The 15,841-nt window shown below is 50.6% G+C and overlaps 1 protein-coding gene and 1 non-coding gene across 4 annotated transcripts in view; both read right to left on the reverse strand.

Annotated features, from left to right (window-relative positions):
- Positions 1-15,841, reverse strand: part of ACTN1 (actinin alpha 1) — a 97,311-nt gene that overhangs the window by 66,952 nt on the left and 14,518 nt on the right. The gene's annotated exons all lie outside the window — the stretch shown is intronic.
- Positions 7,093-7,199, reverse strand: LOC136172745 (U6 spliceosomal RNA). The gene has a single exon (XR_010664093.1). It is a non-coding gene; the product is annotated as a U6 spliceosomal RNA (small nuclear RNA).

Consider the following 15,841-nt stretch of genomic DNA (forward strand, 5'->3'; position numbering starts at 1 on the left):
AATAAATAAATAAAAATGGTCAAAATGGTAAATTTCAGTTATATATATTTACCACAATTAAGTAAACATATATATATATATATAAATTAAATATGAAATATTGTGTGTGGCATAGAAAAATAACCATGTTACCTGTAGGGAATTGTTTTGTTTTGTTTTTACCATGAGCATGTCATACTTTCATAATAAAACCAAAAAAGACAGTTAGACCTATAAGGCAAACAGATTTCAAACTACAACCCACGATGGGATTTAAGAACTCCCGGTTCTTAGAATGGCACAAAGATATCGCCTGACTCCTCCTCTGGCTACCACCACCGGCCTGGCCTGCAGTGGACCATGAGAAATACCCCCTCCAAAAGCAGTAAGTCAGGCTTTGGGTGCTGGCCAGGTGTACCGCATGTGTCCCTGGCCCTCCTCTGCCCCCATGAAATCAGCAGGAGGGAAGTACCCCACCAAGCCAGAGGTGATGGGGAGGGTGGAGGGCCCCTCCCGGGGCTCTGACTCCGGGATGACTGCAGTTATGGTTTCCCTGGGAGGAAATGAGCCCAAGCACCCTTTTTCCCCTTCTAGGACAGCACAAGGGAATGACTTGGCCCATCCCTGCATGCCCTGCCTCTCCCGAGATGGCACTGGTGAAACCACCCCACCATCCTCCTCCACAGTGGGGAGGAAGCTAGACTGAAGAGGGAGGCAGAGGAAATGGCTCATCTGCCCAATTGAGGAAGACATAGGATGAGGGAGGTACAGAGAACCCTCAGCTCCCTCCATAACACACCAAGCTCTGCCTTCAGTCCTGTGTTCCCACTGACTAGTCCCTGCTGATTCATCCGGGACCTGCAGACCGCAGACAACTGGCCTTGCCTCAGTTTCCTGATCTGTAACTCGAAGGGGATGGACCCTTTGCTTTGATAAGGCTCCTTTTAGCTCTGAAACCCTAGCCTTCCCTGGAAACTGGGTGATGGGCCAGAACCAAGAATGGGCTGGAGAAGACAAGACCCAGCCTTGGAACAGGGCAGCTTCAGAAGGAAACACAATGCTTCTAACTGGAACACCAGCACCTCCACCCTCAGGCCAAGCCACCCACTCATCCATTCATTTCATTTTTTCTGAGCTCTTACCCTGTGCCAGGGACCGAGGCAGTGCGGGAAGACGGCAGTGAGTCAGCCAGCCTTGGAGGTGCTCACAGCCTCATGAATGTTGCCACCAAGTTTCAAGACCTGCCATCACAACCCCTATCCCCAAGGCCAGCCCTCTGAGGAAGCAGAACCTGAAGAGTGACACAAACAGCAGGCAGAAGGGGAAGCCCGATTGCACCCCAAAGACAGCACCAAACCAAACTTGAGAGTCAGGAAAGTCTGGTTCAATCCTGAGTCCACTGCTGATTCGCTGTGTGACCCTGGACAAGCTTCTTCGGCCCTCTGGGCCTCAGTTTCCTCATCTGTCAAGAATGAGACCAGATCCAATCCTGGATCTGGTCTGTGCAGGACCTTCCAGCTCTGACAGCCTGGGCCTCCTGGACACAAGCCCTCAAGCCTGGGATCATGGCCGCGATGCCTGCGGGAACCAGCAGCACGGCTGACCCATGCGGGACCCTCAGATCCAGACAAGCCGAGCTGACAGCCAGCCAACTCCGGGCACTCCACAGCTTGGCGTGCAAAGCCCAGCTGCTGGAGGCAAGCGCCTGCTTCAACCTCAGGGATAAAATGGATGTCCAAGTTGTCTCGGAGTTGGAACCTTTTATCTTGGGATGGGGGTCAGAGGACCAGAAGGAAGCTCTGTGCATTTCTTGTGCCTCACTGTCTAGCACGGGAGAGTGGAGCCCTGCTCGCACCATCTCTGCCGGATTTGAACCATAAACACAGCCCTTTTCTGAAGGGAAGGACTTAACACAAACCAGATGCAGCAGGGACTTTCCCCCACCCCCTCCTGGCCCTAAAATTAAATGTTCAGTGTCCCCTCTGCCAAAATTCACTTGAAGGCCAAGCCTTAAAGAGCCAGCACCTCCGGTTCTCACCCTCACACACTCTCAATCACATCCCCTCTTAAACAAAATGTCAAGGTCCCCAAATGGAAAGTGTGGATGGGCGGCCTCCCAGGAGTGCCCAGCAGCCCTGCAGGCCAGGGACAGATTTAAAAGGAGAGATCACTGGGAAGGAAGGCAGACACCCCCGACCCCCTCCACCAGCCCAACAGGGGCCAAAGTGCAGCCTCACAGGCATGGATCGTCAACAGGGGATTTGCCCCCGGGGAGGGCACTGGAGGGGCTGGCAGATGAGCACAGTCATCCCACAGGGAGCAGGCCTGAGCAGCAGCCTGGTCCCGGGGGGCACACTGGAGATTCCTGGAAGAGTTCATTTCCTGGACTTCAGTTTCCAGTCTCAAGAAAATGGAGTGAATCACAGGCATTTGTTTAACTCTGATCTCATTCAAAGCAGTGATGACTCGGATAAAACCCATCTTAGGAGAACTGGACTCTTGCTGGGCTTTGAGGGCTTCCCAGCTGCCAGGCAGGTGACTCTCTGGTCCTGAAAGTTCTCCTGGTCCTAGTTGTTGTTGTTTCTCAGTTGCTCAGCCGTGTCCAACTCTTTGTGACCCCATGGACTACAGCACAGCACCAGGCTTCCCTGTCCTTCACCATCTCCCAGAGTTTACAAGTTCACGTCCACTGAATCAGTGATGCCATCCAACCATCTCGTCCTCTGGTCCTATATATCTTTCCAATTCTGGCTGAAGGCCCTGACCATCCACCTACCTGCCTCCTCACCTCCCCATGGCCCCTGGCCATGCTAGGACCACGCCCCAGCAACCAGCACTAATCAGCTTGCTCAGCACATCTAGTCTCCCCAGTAAGCGGACAAATACCCTGTTCTCAAGCTCAGGGGGCCATGTCTTACCCACACTGTGTGCTCAGAACAGACAGTTAAATCTCACTGAGCTGCCATTTCTCAAGAAAAAGGGCAGGTGATGGCAGAAAAATATTTGGAGAGAGATGTTGCTGCAGACAGCAATTCTCTGACCTCCAAAAAAAAAAAAAAGATTTGAGTACTAATTTTTTTTAAGTATTTAATCCTACAACTTCAACACAGTCATTTTCACTTTTGTATGCTATCTTCCTGTTTACACAGATTTTTACAGTTGCAACCGATCACAATGTACATACTAGATAAAGTTCTCCTGCTTTCAACATTCTGTTGAACATTTTATTCCTGTGTGATCATCCTAAATGTCACTTAAAGGCTGAAAAAATGTTCCACCAAGATCATGTGTCAGGACGGTTCGTTAAATTCCTCCCCTGACGTGAGAGAGACACAGGAGACTTCCCTTCTGCTCCTACGGACAGCATAGAGAATATTCTTAAGTATTTCTTTGTTTTAGTTGGACACTTTCCTCAGGACACAATCCTGGGGGTGGAATTACCCGGCCCAAGGGTAAGAACATTTCCATAGTTCTGCTACATAAACAAGCCCCAGATACTAACCCACAGGCTGCACCAATCCTCAAGGCCTTCAAAAAAGACCACAAGCATGCATTCAATTGGAAGCTTGCCCTGATCGGTTTCTCTTCTTACCTTTTTAAAGTTCAGTTCATCTTGTCTGGGCCTTCAGGTTCAGTGCTCCGGACATCCTTTTTCTTAAATCTTACCTCCAAGTCCCACCTCCTCTATACCCATCCTTCTTGTAACCCCAGTCCACTCTGACATCAGTAGACCTTGTAGCTCCCCTAAAGCTTTCCCTACCAGACTCAGGCCCCCCATTTCTGAGGCCCCTGACCCCCTTCTACACTGTGACACCCACAGTGCCATATCTCCCCTGCAAAACTCTTAGCCCCTCTGCTAGGCAGAAGGCTGCCAGAGGGTTTCTTGACCTAGAACCTCCAAGATGACCCCTAAAGGTGTGGAGTCATTAGGGAATTGCCTGTTAAGCTGAGTCCTACAGGCCTGCGAGCTTCCTGCTGCCTGCGCCCCTGTCTCGAGGGGGCAGTTTGAGTCTGGGCCAGCAAACACACTGCTCCTGGCAGACCCCCAGGCATAAATGATCCAGGGCCATAACAATGAGGAGGCGTTTTACACAGTCTAGGGCCAACCCAAACCCCTCCTGTCACGCTGTCTGGAGGAAAGCTAGAACCCAGACAACAGCCCACAGTCAGAATTTGGCTCAGCTGAGAGGAGAGGACCAGAGGTCACTAAGGTGGACAGGGAGGGGAGGCGGGCAAAGCAGGATACACAACGCTGAAAAGCCCTCCCTCCACAGGAAACCAAACAACAGGGCTGGCAGGTCACTGCAGGACACAGATGTTTGTGCTTAGTGGCCAGGACAGGGTGGACCGCCTGTCTGGTACAGACACCCCCTCTGCAAGCCCAGGAGGAGAAAAGCTGCGTCCACCCACCATGATCCCCGCAACAGCGCTTTCACGCAGCCTTGCAGATAGCCCAGTGGCCCGTCTGCTCCAAAACCAAAAACCATCACAAGAGAAAACAAGAGATTTTCTTTCCTTTCCTCTATAAAGCCTTCCCCTCTGGGCTTGGGGTCCAGAGGAGATGCCTGACTCACATTTGGGGGGGTGCAGCTAGTGAATTTGCAGTATATGAGGTGACAAAGCATCACCAAGATATCCTAGGGGAAGTGAAAGAGTTGAGCTTGTTGAGCTAAACACCTATCGTTCAGCCTGAAGTAACAACATTCCCAGGCCATCCTTCACAGAGGTCTCTAGCGTTGTCTAAAACTTAAGGCAAGAGCTTGCTAGAAATGCAGATCCCATGGCTCTGAGCCTAGAGTAGTTGGTTCAGCAGGTCTAGGCAAGGTCCAGGAAGCTACAATTTTTACATGAATGCTAGGTGGCCCACAGACCACTCTTTAGGGAATACAGCCTTGGCATGAAACTCTCCACTTGGATGGCAGAGGGTGGACATGCCTGCAGGAACCAGAATTCTACAGGGAACTCATGGCCACCTGGAGTAGTAGATGATCATTTAATAAGGTGTAAGTAGGAGGCCCTTAATTGCTACCTGCCTCCACTCCTCACAGCATAGATCCTCTCTCTTCACAGAGCAAAGCACAAGCCACGGTCTCCTCAGGAGTCCCTCTCCTCCTCCCGATTACCATGCGTTGTAACTAGACCAGCCTTGACAGTTCACTGTGGTTTTCTGGGTGGGGAGAAGCAGAGGGTAGAGTGTCTAACCAACCAGACAGAATAAATCAATCCCAGCCTCTCCACGTGGCCACAAGCTAGAGCCTTACAAGGCCCCAGCAGGGAGCTCTTTACCCAAACAAATACAACAGCAGCTGAGACGTTCTGGCGGCATCCCCCTTCAGGGCCCCCCAAGGAAATGTCCCAACACCAAGATCCTCTGTGGTGGATCCCATGGTTCCAAAGTTCTGATCATCCACAGCCCCCAGACATTGGAAAACTCGCCAACCATGTCAGATGAGCTGACCATAGGACAAACAGCACAAGGAACATCAAGCCTCCTCTAAGTGCACTTCCTCAAGGGCCTGGCAATCCCACAGGTGGGTGACTCTAAGAAGCCATCATTTCAGCATCAGCTCTTCTTCTCATAAAAGGGGTAGCTATGGTCCTGCCCAAGTCCCCCCCCAACTCAAAGGCAAGGCCAAAGTTGCAGGAAAAAGGAAGCTTCTGTGCACCACCTCCTCCACACCAAAAATAACAAAACCATCCAGGTTTGAGTCCTACTCTGGGCACAGTACCAAGCGCTCCCAGTAGATGCACCCATTTTGGCATCTGAAGCCATCTAAGAAACTGAACAGAGTCAGACACGATTGAAGCGACTTCGCATAAGAAAGTGTTAATTCTTGGAGTTCCAGGGACGGGGGCCTCCATTCCTATTTGAGGTTAAGTCATTCCATGGACAGACCTTCTTCTTCCTCCTACCCCAGTATTCAGAGCGGATGCGTAACTGCTTGAGTCACAGACGTCTCACTGTGGGTTGGAGGTGTCGACCACCCTCAGCCCAGCACCAGCACCCCGGCCAAGAGGTCAACAAGGGCCAATCCAGATCAGGAAGCAGCCTCTCCTGCCGCCGGGAGGCCCCCTCCTAAAGACGAGCTGTAGAGGAGAGGGTCACCTGGACCACAGGAAGCGAGCAGGGAAGTGAGAGCCCGCACAGAGACGGCAGGCATAGGTTCTCATTGACGACTCGTCCCACTTCCCTTCAATTTCACCAAACACCCTGGCTCTTCTGACGAGCCTCACAGGAGCTTGGGGAATGCGGTCACGAGCCAGGACCGGGCAGAATCTTCGCAGACACAGATTCCACTTCTTGATCGCTTGTCCCACCGGCACTCAGCAGCCATACCCCTGGCCCTTAGGCCTCGCCTGGCAAGGGGCAGCTACTGCTAAGCTGCCAACAGGTGATAATATTTCACATGTTCCTCCCAAATGTTTAAATCCTGAGAGTTTCCTAGTCACCTTCTTATGTATCTAGCACTAGATAAAAATGTTAGTGAAGCCTTGAGAACCTTAGAAATGCAAGTCTATAGCCAGATGGGCCAAAGCCCGAGAAGATACTTTGGGTCCAAGGAAAACCAGGCACCCCCACCTCTGCCAGGTAGGGGTCCCCTAAGGATGGCCATTAAGGGGGGACTGTCACAGATCAAATCCTTGCCTGACAAGAGGTAACAGATTCACCGCAGCAGCCCATCAAACCACATACCTCCATGCTCTCAGGTGAGGGAATTCTAGGCGATCCTTATTTTCTTCTTTGTATTTTGCTGTATTTTTTAAATTTGCCACAGTAAATATTACTTTCCATCTCAATTAGTTTTAAAAAGTAGGTTGAGTATAACCTATAAAAGTACTAAACCACTTTGTTGTACACCTAAAATTGTACTTCAACAAAAAATAGCTTGTATATGACGGATGGCACATTAAGCTAGCCTGTCTTTTCTATTTTTCTTATTATTATTTTTTAAATTTTATTTATTTTTAACTGAAGGATAGTTGCTTTACAATATCGTGTTGGTTTCTGCCATACATCAACATAAATCAGCCGTAGGTATACATATGTCTCCTCCTTCTTGAGCCTCCCTCCCACCTCCTGCCCCATCCCAACCCTCTAGTTTGTCAGAGCACAGAAATACAGACTGCGTCACAAATCTATACGTCACCCTTGCACAGTGGCCATGCAAATCTTCTCTGTATCGTTCTAATTTTAGTATACATGTTGCCAAAGCGAGCACCATTTTTTTATTAGTCTGCCTTTTAAAGGCAACTGATTAGTATGTAAGAGCACTTATAGAAATGATCATCTCTTTTGACTGATTTACTCAGCTCCTAGATATTATCCTAAAATGCAGAAAAAGGTCCACAGTGAAAGGAGTATTTATAGAGGAATTATCTATGAGAGCTCAAAACTGGACACTAGGAAAATGCCCAGGGACGGGAGAATTAAGAGGAGCAGTCTGTCACCTGGTGGAACAGTCGGGCAGCCAGTCGAGGTCCAGGCCCAGGCCTGACTGGACAGCCCCATCCCCGCTCCGCATCAAGAGCCAGGCGCCAGGAGCACCTTGTTGAGCAGACCACCAAGTGCTTCCAGAAGACAGCTTCGGCCTCAATGGCTCTCCTTCTAAAGAGGTGGTGTGAGCCAAACTCTTGTTCTCCTAATGAAATAGCAGTTTTGGCCTCAGACGCCCAGCACTTGCAAGCACAAGTTCTCATCTCAGAAAAGCCTCCGAAAACCTCTGAACACAGCCCAGGAGTCCACACTGACCGCCCTCTAGCCCCTGTCAGACAAGTGCGAGTGAGTTTCCAGGAAACGCTGACGAGCGTCTCCAAGGACCGGGGCCTCGCTCAGGCTGCAGCTCTAGAAACAGCGGAGCCAGCTTTCATTTCTCAGCTCCCCACAGAAGTGCCTTCACAGCAGTGTGATTTAACATCATGCCTTTGACTCTATCGCGCTGATTTAAGAACCAATATACAGAAAGGTCTCTCTGTGCTCCATGAAACTAACGCTGGTGGCATCACCCAGCACACTGCTCTCCTAAAAGGGAAAAGCCCTCAGTGTTCTGTGCTCATGCTGAGAGACAAGGTGTCTCTTTCCCACGAACTAGCGCACTTCCCTTTATTAGGAAAGAGATGATAATTCCAATTTCTTCTTTTGTTTTAGCTACCGGGAAGCTCAAAACTAGGGTCAGTGCTGACTTACAAAAACTAAGTTCTTTTAACATTATTTTCTCAATTACCTCACCCACCCACCACCACCCTAACAAAGCTCTGGATCTTCTAACTTTTTTTTTATTGGAGTATGGTTGATTTAAAATGTTGTGTTAATTTCAGGTAGACGACAAAGTGAATCAGTTATACATGTACATATATCTACTCTTTTTTAGATTCTTTTCCCTATAGGTCATTACAGAATACGGAGTAGAGTCCCCTGTGCTACACTTCCATTAAGTTTTTGGTTTTTTAATTGGAGGATAATTACAATATTGTGCTGGTTTCTGCCATACATCTTCATGAATCAGCCACAGGCGTACATATATCCCTTTCCTCTTGAACCTCCCTCCCATCTCCCACTCCATCCCTAGCCCTCTAGGATGTCACAGAGCATTGGGTTCAAGCTTTCCTCAGCTGCTTTTTGGAAAGAGGCAGGAAAGTACATATGCATTCATGAAGTAATCTGTATACCTGGATCTCACTTGCTCCAGGGAAGGAAGATCAAGGCTGTGTGGCTATAGAAGAAAAAGTATCTTTGATAAAAATGCCAAGTGGGGAAATATAAAACTAAACTAAATCGCAGATCCACCACGACTACCGTTATCAAAATAACACAAGCATGAGGCTAAAAACAAAAATGGGCTCTCAAAATTTAAGTAGTTGTGTTTAGGTGAAAGGGTTAAAGTGGTCATTCACCACTCCCCCAAAGTCATTTACCTTCTCAGACGGAAACCGAGGCCCATGGAGGTGAAGCAAGCAGGCAAGTGAGAAACTAGGAAAGCCAAGCTCCCCTGGCCTTTTCAGTGTTATCCCCAGACTGCCCCAAGGAGGGAGGGAACAGGCCCCGGCCCCCATCTGGATTCTGAGGGACTGGAACCCAGCGGATGATGGTCTGCATTTAGTACGGCCTTGAGGAAGATGCCTCACACTCTGAAATCACAGTTGTCTGAGATGCTAGTCCTCACCTGGCAGTCAGTGGAGAAGTTCTGCACACTCCCCCATAAGAACGATGAATTGCACACTTGGGCAGTAGGGAGGCAAGGGCCATGAGTCACAAGCCCAGACCTCCAAATATATATCTAGGACTCAATCGGCAAACTAGGGACCCCTCATCCTCCCAGTGTGCAATCAAATCCCAGAAGGTTTCCTCATCCACCCTCGGAAACCACCCCTACACCTGAACTTCCTCAAAGCCCTCAGCACACAGCATCCATCTAGCCTACATGCCGGGACTACAAGGTCCCAGGTGTAGCTGGTGCCCTGTCAATGTGAGGTGAGCGGCCTGAAGACAGGACAGTTCAGCCCTGCTGAGCACCGTGGTTTGGCCAAGTGGAATAGAGGTTTTCTCCTGCCTCTACTGAAGTCAGGATCTAGAAGGCTTACCAGAATGGCATGTGGCTGCCTTTTCTGCCTCCATTTCCTGTCTAATGACAACAGCCCACATCAGGCAGAGAAGTATCAGTGGTCCATGAGGGGCAGAAGCAGGGTCTTGCTCAGCCCTGGATGGCAAGCAGGACTTCGGAGCAGGCTGACTCATCACCTTGCAGGTGGAGTGAGCTCATTCCTTCCAGGGCATCCTTGGAATTGGAAACCCACAGCAGAGATGGTTCCCATGGCAACAGGCCAGCACCTCCTCCATAGCCGCCTTCCTTGAAGCACCGTTCGTCTGTGCCCACGGGTCACTTAACCACCTCTCTCCCAGCTTATATTCTTGGAACACAGAGCAAGAAGAGACCTTGAGGGGCCAGTGCCCTCCTTCCTCCGTGTCCTTCCCATCTCATTTCTTTTAGGGTTAGCTGAATACCTCAACTAGAAGGTTTTTGTTTTGTATTGTTTTTTGGCCACGCCACATGGCTTGTGGGATTCATTCCCCAAACAGGGACTGAACGCTGGCCCTCAAGAGCGAAAGAACGAAGTCCTAATCGCTGGACCACCAGGGAACTCCCCCATTTCCATTTCAGCAAACCTAAACATATTTAAGACAAGGTAACTCCCAACCTAACAGTTCATTCCTTCTTTGGAAAGTAGGACTACTAGAAATTCTGAGCTTGACTCCCTCTCCATTCAACTCCCCCCAAGTCCAGCTCCCCCAAGCCCTGGGGCCCACTCAACACGCCAAGTCCAGCACAGCCTCTTCCAGCCTGGCGACTTCTCTAAACAGCCAGCTTCCTTCAATACTCCTCTGACGCAGTTCCCCCACCTCCCCCGCCCTGTTCCCGAACCTCCACTGGAGATTACATTGGTCTCGAACCCTCTCAGCATACACCGTCCAGTTCAGACAGGCCCAGAGCCCGCTACTGCCCGCACAGGCCCTCGGGGCTCACTGTCAGCCACCCCCAGGCCTCCTCCCCTCCAGCTGCTCCCGCCCCACCTCACACTCATTCCCTGGCCTTCCCTTCCCAGAACTTGACACTCACTGTCTCGTGTCTCTGGTCACACTCTGCCTGGTCCACCTCCCCCACTCTCTGCCACCACCCCCCTCGCCTGACTCACTCTTACATACTCTAGATTTAAATTTTAGCTCACAGTATCACCTCCTCCAGGAGGTCTTACTGGTCTCCTCAAACGTGGCCTGGGGCCTTCCTTGCGCTCCCTTCACTGTACAGGCTGTGACATCCTTGAACGTGACAGGGAAACGCTAGGTGGTAGGTCTCTCACTCAAATGGCCTCTTCAGAGGCACACATCTTGCATCATCTGGCCCTGATCTGAAAACAGCGCGTGCTTAATATCTCTTAAATCCAGGTGGCAAGCACCTGGGTATCTGTTTTACTATTCTGTACTTTAAAAGTATTTGAACGCCATTTAAAATAAGAGAGACCCCATAATAAATAGAATTGAGTGAACTATTGTTGGTTGCACTGCCTTTAGCCACAGTGTATGCGTCTGAGCATCTCATAGATCTGCTGAACTCATCCTCAGAAACTTTTCTTCCCACTCTGGGGCTGGAGCCCAATGCCACATGGTCCACTGCAGTCAGGTCAAACCTTCAAAGAAGCACCTGCAGCAAGCCTGTCACAGCAGCGACACGAGAGCAAGTTCTTATTAGTACCATAGCAGCATCTCATCTCCATGTGTCCTTCTCCTCTGGAGAAGTTCTTAGCCGTTCATCCTAGCATGCTAATCTCACTGTAAAGTGTCCCAGGTGGCTACACACGACCAGCAGGTTCCGCAGCTAATTGTTGAAGCTGGGTAATGGGTACATGGGGATTCATTATACTCCTCTCTATTCCTGTGCTTGAATTTTCCATAAGAAGATTCTATTTTAATTCATTCATTCACACAACTAACATTACTTAAGTGCTCTCCACATGCCAGGAAACATGGATAAGGAGAGGAATAAGAAACAACCCTGCCCCTATGAATTGATAACTTTATTAAATTCTGAATTGTTTGCTATCTTATCCCTTCCTGGCAGTTAAATGCCTAATGGCACTTATAACATGAAGAGAGGGGAGATCTCCCCACAGCAACAAGTAGCTAATGAGGGGCTTTCTGGGCCCTGTGTCTCCTGGGCTTATCTTCCCAGCCCTGCCAACTCTATCCATCTGCACTTGAAGTCTTCCCCATTAAGATTCCCCTCATTGGAGAAGGAAATGGCAACCCACTCCAGTATTCTTGCCTGGAAAAGTCCATGGACAGAGGAGTCTGGCGGGCTGAAGTCCATGGGATTACATGACTGAGCATGTGTGCACGAGGGTGGAGGGAAATGGATTGGTAGCAATAAAATGGTAGAACTAAAAAAAAAAAAAAAAAAAAAGGTTCCCCTCATTAAGGGACTCCCCTCATTAAGAAAGTGACTTCAGGAGACCAAGCATGGGCCTCAGGGTCTCACTCCTCAACAGAAAGTCATGCCAGCCATGCCAGGATCCCTGCAACTTAAAGGCAACTTCCCCTTAAAGGGCAGGATGCCAACACCTTTCATTCTATCATTATGACTCTTCCTAGAGTCCACTTGGTATCAGGTGCTAGGCCAACTTTAGGGACAGAAATAAAAGCCATGGGGAGGTCCCTGACCTCAGGGAATCATGTATGGTCTTACTGACTGGAAATCCTTGGATTCAATTCCCAGCTCTGCCACCTGCTAGCTGTAGGACCTTGGATGAACAACTAAACCTCTCTGGGCCTCAGTTTTCCCATCTGTAAAATGGGGGTATTAGTGCCCACCTCACAAAGTTGTTGTGAGGAATATATGGGTTAGTACATGGAAAATCCTTGTCCCGGTGCTTACATGTAAAAAGCTAAGGACAGTGTGAGGCACACAGCATTAGAAGAGTTAGTGCATATAGTGCTCACAGTATTATTGCCATCACATTACTATTATTATTCATCAGGCTCCACAGCCCCTATTAACAAGTCCCAATGACAATGGGCACTGAAACTCTGAAAAGAAGGAATCACAGAACCAGGCCAGATGCAAGGGACAGGCTCTGACTGGCTTCTGGCTGCCTGTGCATCACGTGTTCTCCTGCCTGAGTTTTTCTGAGCAATGCCCCGGCCACAGCCTCATGAGTAAGAGGTGCCCATGAGCCTGTAAATGCTTTCCACCTGGCCTCTTCTCTCAGAGGAGACCAGCAAGGCTCCTTCATGAGGGAGACACCCAGCCCACCCAGACCCAGGATACTTTAGCCCGGCTGGGAAGTGTTTTATTGTTGTCGCTGTGTGGCAGGGGTTCTGTTCGGCTGCCACTCTCTGCTCATGCTGGGCTTCAGTGGACATGGGCACTTGGGTGCACAGACCTGGGCATTAACCCCCATCTGCCGTAAGTTAGCCTCAGTGCAATCTCTGACTTTGTGGGCTTTTGATTCCTCGCCTGTGAACAGGGCTGATACCTCCTACCTTGTTGTTAGGATGAAATTAGATTCAGGATGTGTAACAGCCAGCACAGCAGCTGCGACAAAGACGGGGAGACATGACTATCGCTGTCAGGGGGTGGGAGCCTGGAGCCCCCCTACGGACACAGGAGCACCCCAACCCTGAAACAGCCCGGCTCCAGGGCAGCCCGCAAAGGCAACCAGCACCTTGCACCCCGAGAAAGGCAAAGTAAGCCATCCCTCTGGAGAAGCCTACCTCCCAAGGCCATCCCCAGGCACGGCCAGTGACTAGGGTGCCACTGCGGGGCAGGAGGGAGACACAACAGACGCAGAGAAGAAAAGAGGGCGGCAAAGAGAAGTGTGGAGGGGCTGAGCCGCCCCCTCCCCTGCTGCCTCAGCGCTGGGACCTGCAGGGACCAGAGAGACAGCCACTTCCTGGTTGCTCAGGAATGCGCAGGAATGTGTGTGTCAGGAGAGAGCTATTTGGGGCCTGGGGAGGGGGGAGACCCAGCTCCTTCTCTAGCAAGGGGTTTCCCTTCTCCAGTCAGGCCGACTTGCCATCAAGCAGCGTGCCCTGGCAGAGAGGAGAGGAGACGGTCAACGTGGTGGTTAGGAGCTCAGGCTGTGGCTGGGCAACTCTGGCTTCACAGGCCAGAATGCCACTCAAGAACTGGGGTGCACGCTGTGTGCGCAGTCATGTCTGCTTCTTTGCGACCCCACGAACTGTAGCCCGCCAGGCCCCTCTCTGTCTGTGGCTTGGGCAAATTATTTAATCTCAGTAATGCTCAGGTGCTTCTGTAAAGTGGAGATGAAAACATATTAGCACCTAGATTTTACGGGGTCGTTATGATGATTCAGTGATACGATGCATGTAACGGGTTCAGTCACTGGGCTGGGCATGTGGTGCCAAGTGCTAATATCAGGACCACTGGTCCCTCTGACTCATTTCTGGCTCCCTCCTCAACTGCAAAATCAGAACCCAGTGCCAGGAAGCTCTGAGCTAAGGGCAACCATGCAAAGGGCCCACCTGTCTGTCCATCACCACCTCCCCCCCGTAGAGCACAGCTGCCAGCAGGTGTGAAATTCACCTGAACGTGACCACCCACACAGATCCCCAGCAGCCCCACCTGCCTTCAGAGCACAGAGGCTCACCCCCCCGTCGGCAGGTGTTCTGAAGCCCACCGGCAAGGATGACTTCAGGAGATGATTTACATGTCCCCAGAATAAATTCTTTACTTCAACCAGCCCCACAAGAAATGACCTCAGAGCAGTGTGTCCTTGGCCAAGACAGATCACCACCACGGACCTCAGTCTCTTTATTATGTGGAGAAGGTCAGGGGACAGTATGGGTTCCCTTCTGGTCAGGCCTTCTGTGATTTGATTTCTTCAGACTGCTCCAAGGGAAAGGATAGAGCTGGGTTCTGGGAGTAAACAAAGTGAAAAACAAGGCTGCCCATTGACACCAGTCCCTTGGGCAGATTCCAGGCTGAAACCCTTGTTCCCTGGCTCCAGCAGGAGTTTCTTCTACCCACAGAACCCACGGGCAGGCCGCCTCCCTCGCACCAGGCCGTGGGTCAGCCTAGCCTACACAGAGGGCTGATTATGAGTGGTCCACCTTGCAGAGGGCAGAGATGCCCTCTCCACCCGTCCAGAGCCACCCCTAGCATTTCCACCCCCGGACCACACCTGGAGCATCCTTAGGCAAAGCTAAGGAACTCATCACCACCCCAAACAAGGCTCTCCACTCTCCTCCCCAGGCACCTGGGCTTCCCACTCGGCCACACCCCAAGCAGGCATTTCCGGAGTAAGAGAGTCCATGCAGGGCCCAAGACACAGAGCACTGCGGGTCCCTAAGGGAAGTTCATTCACCTGGCCCCACCCATACCCTCCCTAGAGGGTGGGAACAAATTCCTGAAGGGTGAGGACACAGAGGACTCCTAAAGATATGAGACAGTGTTTTAGCTGTCTCATTTTACATTTTAGTGTTTTAGGCTATTTCAGGGCCAGACTGGAAGCCTAGGGATCAAGCTCAAGGTCATCTCAAGAAGTGTTAGACTGCAGAGTAACCCGTCCCCACAAAGAGGACAAGAACACAGGGTATTGCTATTGACCCAGACCCTAAAGATCATCTCCACGTGATAATCTAAGCAAGACATTTACAACAGAGCCCCACTGTCACCCTATAACCCAGTCCCCTCATTTTATGATCCCTGGGTCGAGAAGATCCCCTGGAGAAGAAAGTGGCAACCCACTCCAGTGTTCTTGCCTGGAAAATTCCATGGACGGAGGAGCCTCGCAGGCTACAGTTCATGGGGCTGCAAAGAGTCGGACACAACTGAATGACTAACACAACTCATTTTGTAGGTAACAATCGGCTGTGACTTGTCCAGAGTCACACAGTGGCCATAGGAAGCTCTAAGAGGAGACCTCGGGTCTCCCACAGCCCTGGAACCTAACGCACAACTGTTCTCTCTGCTCCGAGGAAAGAGGACAGGGTCTCTCGAAGCAGCTCTCTGGCCTAACAATGCAAAAAACAGAGCCGTGTCTCCATACCGATTCTTCTCCTAAATGACACCCCCCACGGTCCCAGTTGAAAGGGAGGAGAAGGCAGGCAGACCAAGGTCCTACTGGACCCCACATCCTGATGAGATGTAGAGCCCCGGGTTCTGTCTGGTTCCACACCCCCAGGAGGCTGAGCCTAAAGACAGCAGAGCAGGCCACCCATGTCCAATACTGGAGAGAACCCTCGGCTCTGGGACTGGAAAGAGAAGGAAAACCGAGGGCCAAGTTTACTTCCTTTGAGGCCCCAAACCCTCACAAGAGGACCAGAAACTCCCTAAGAATTTCTGAAGTA

The sequence above is a fragment of the Muntiacus reevesi genome, chromosome 7 (assembly GCF_963930625.1).
Source record: "Muntiacus reevesi chromosome 7, mMunRee1.1, whole genome shotgun sequence".
Taxonomy (NCBI): domain Eukaryota; kingdom Metazoa; phylum Chordata; class Mammalia; order Artiodactyla; family Cervidae; genus Muntiacus; species Muntiacus reevesi.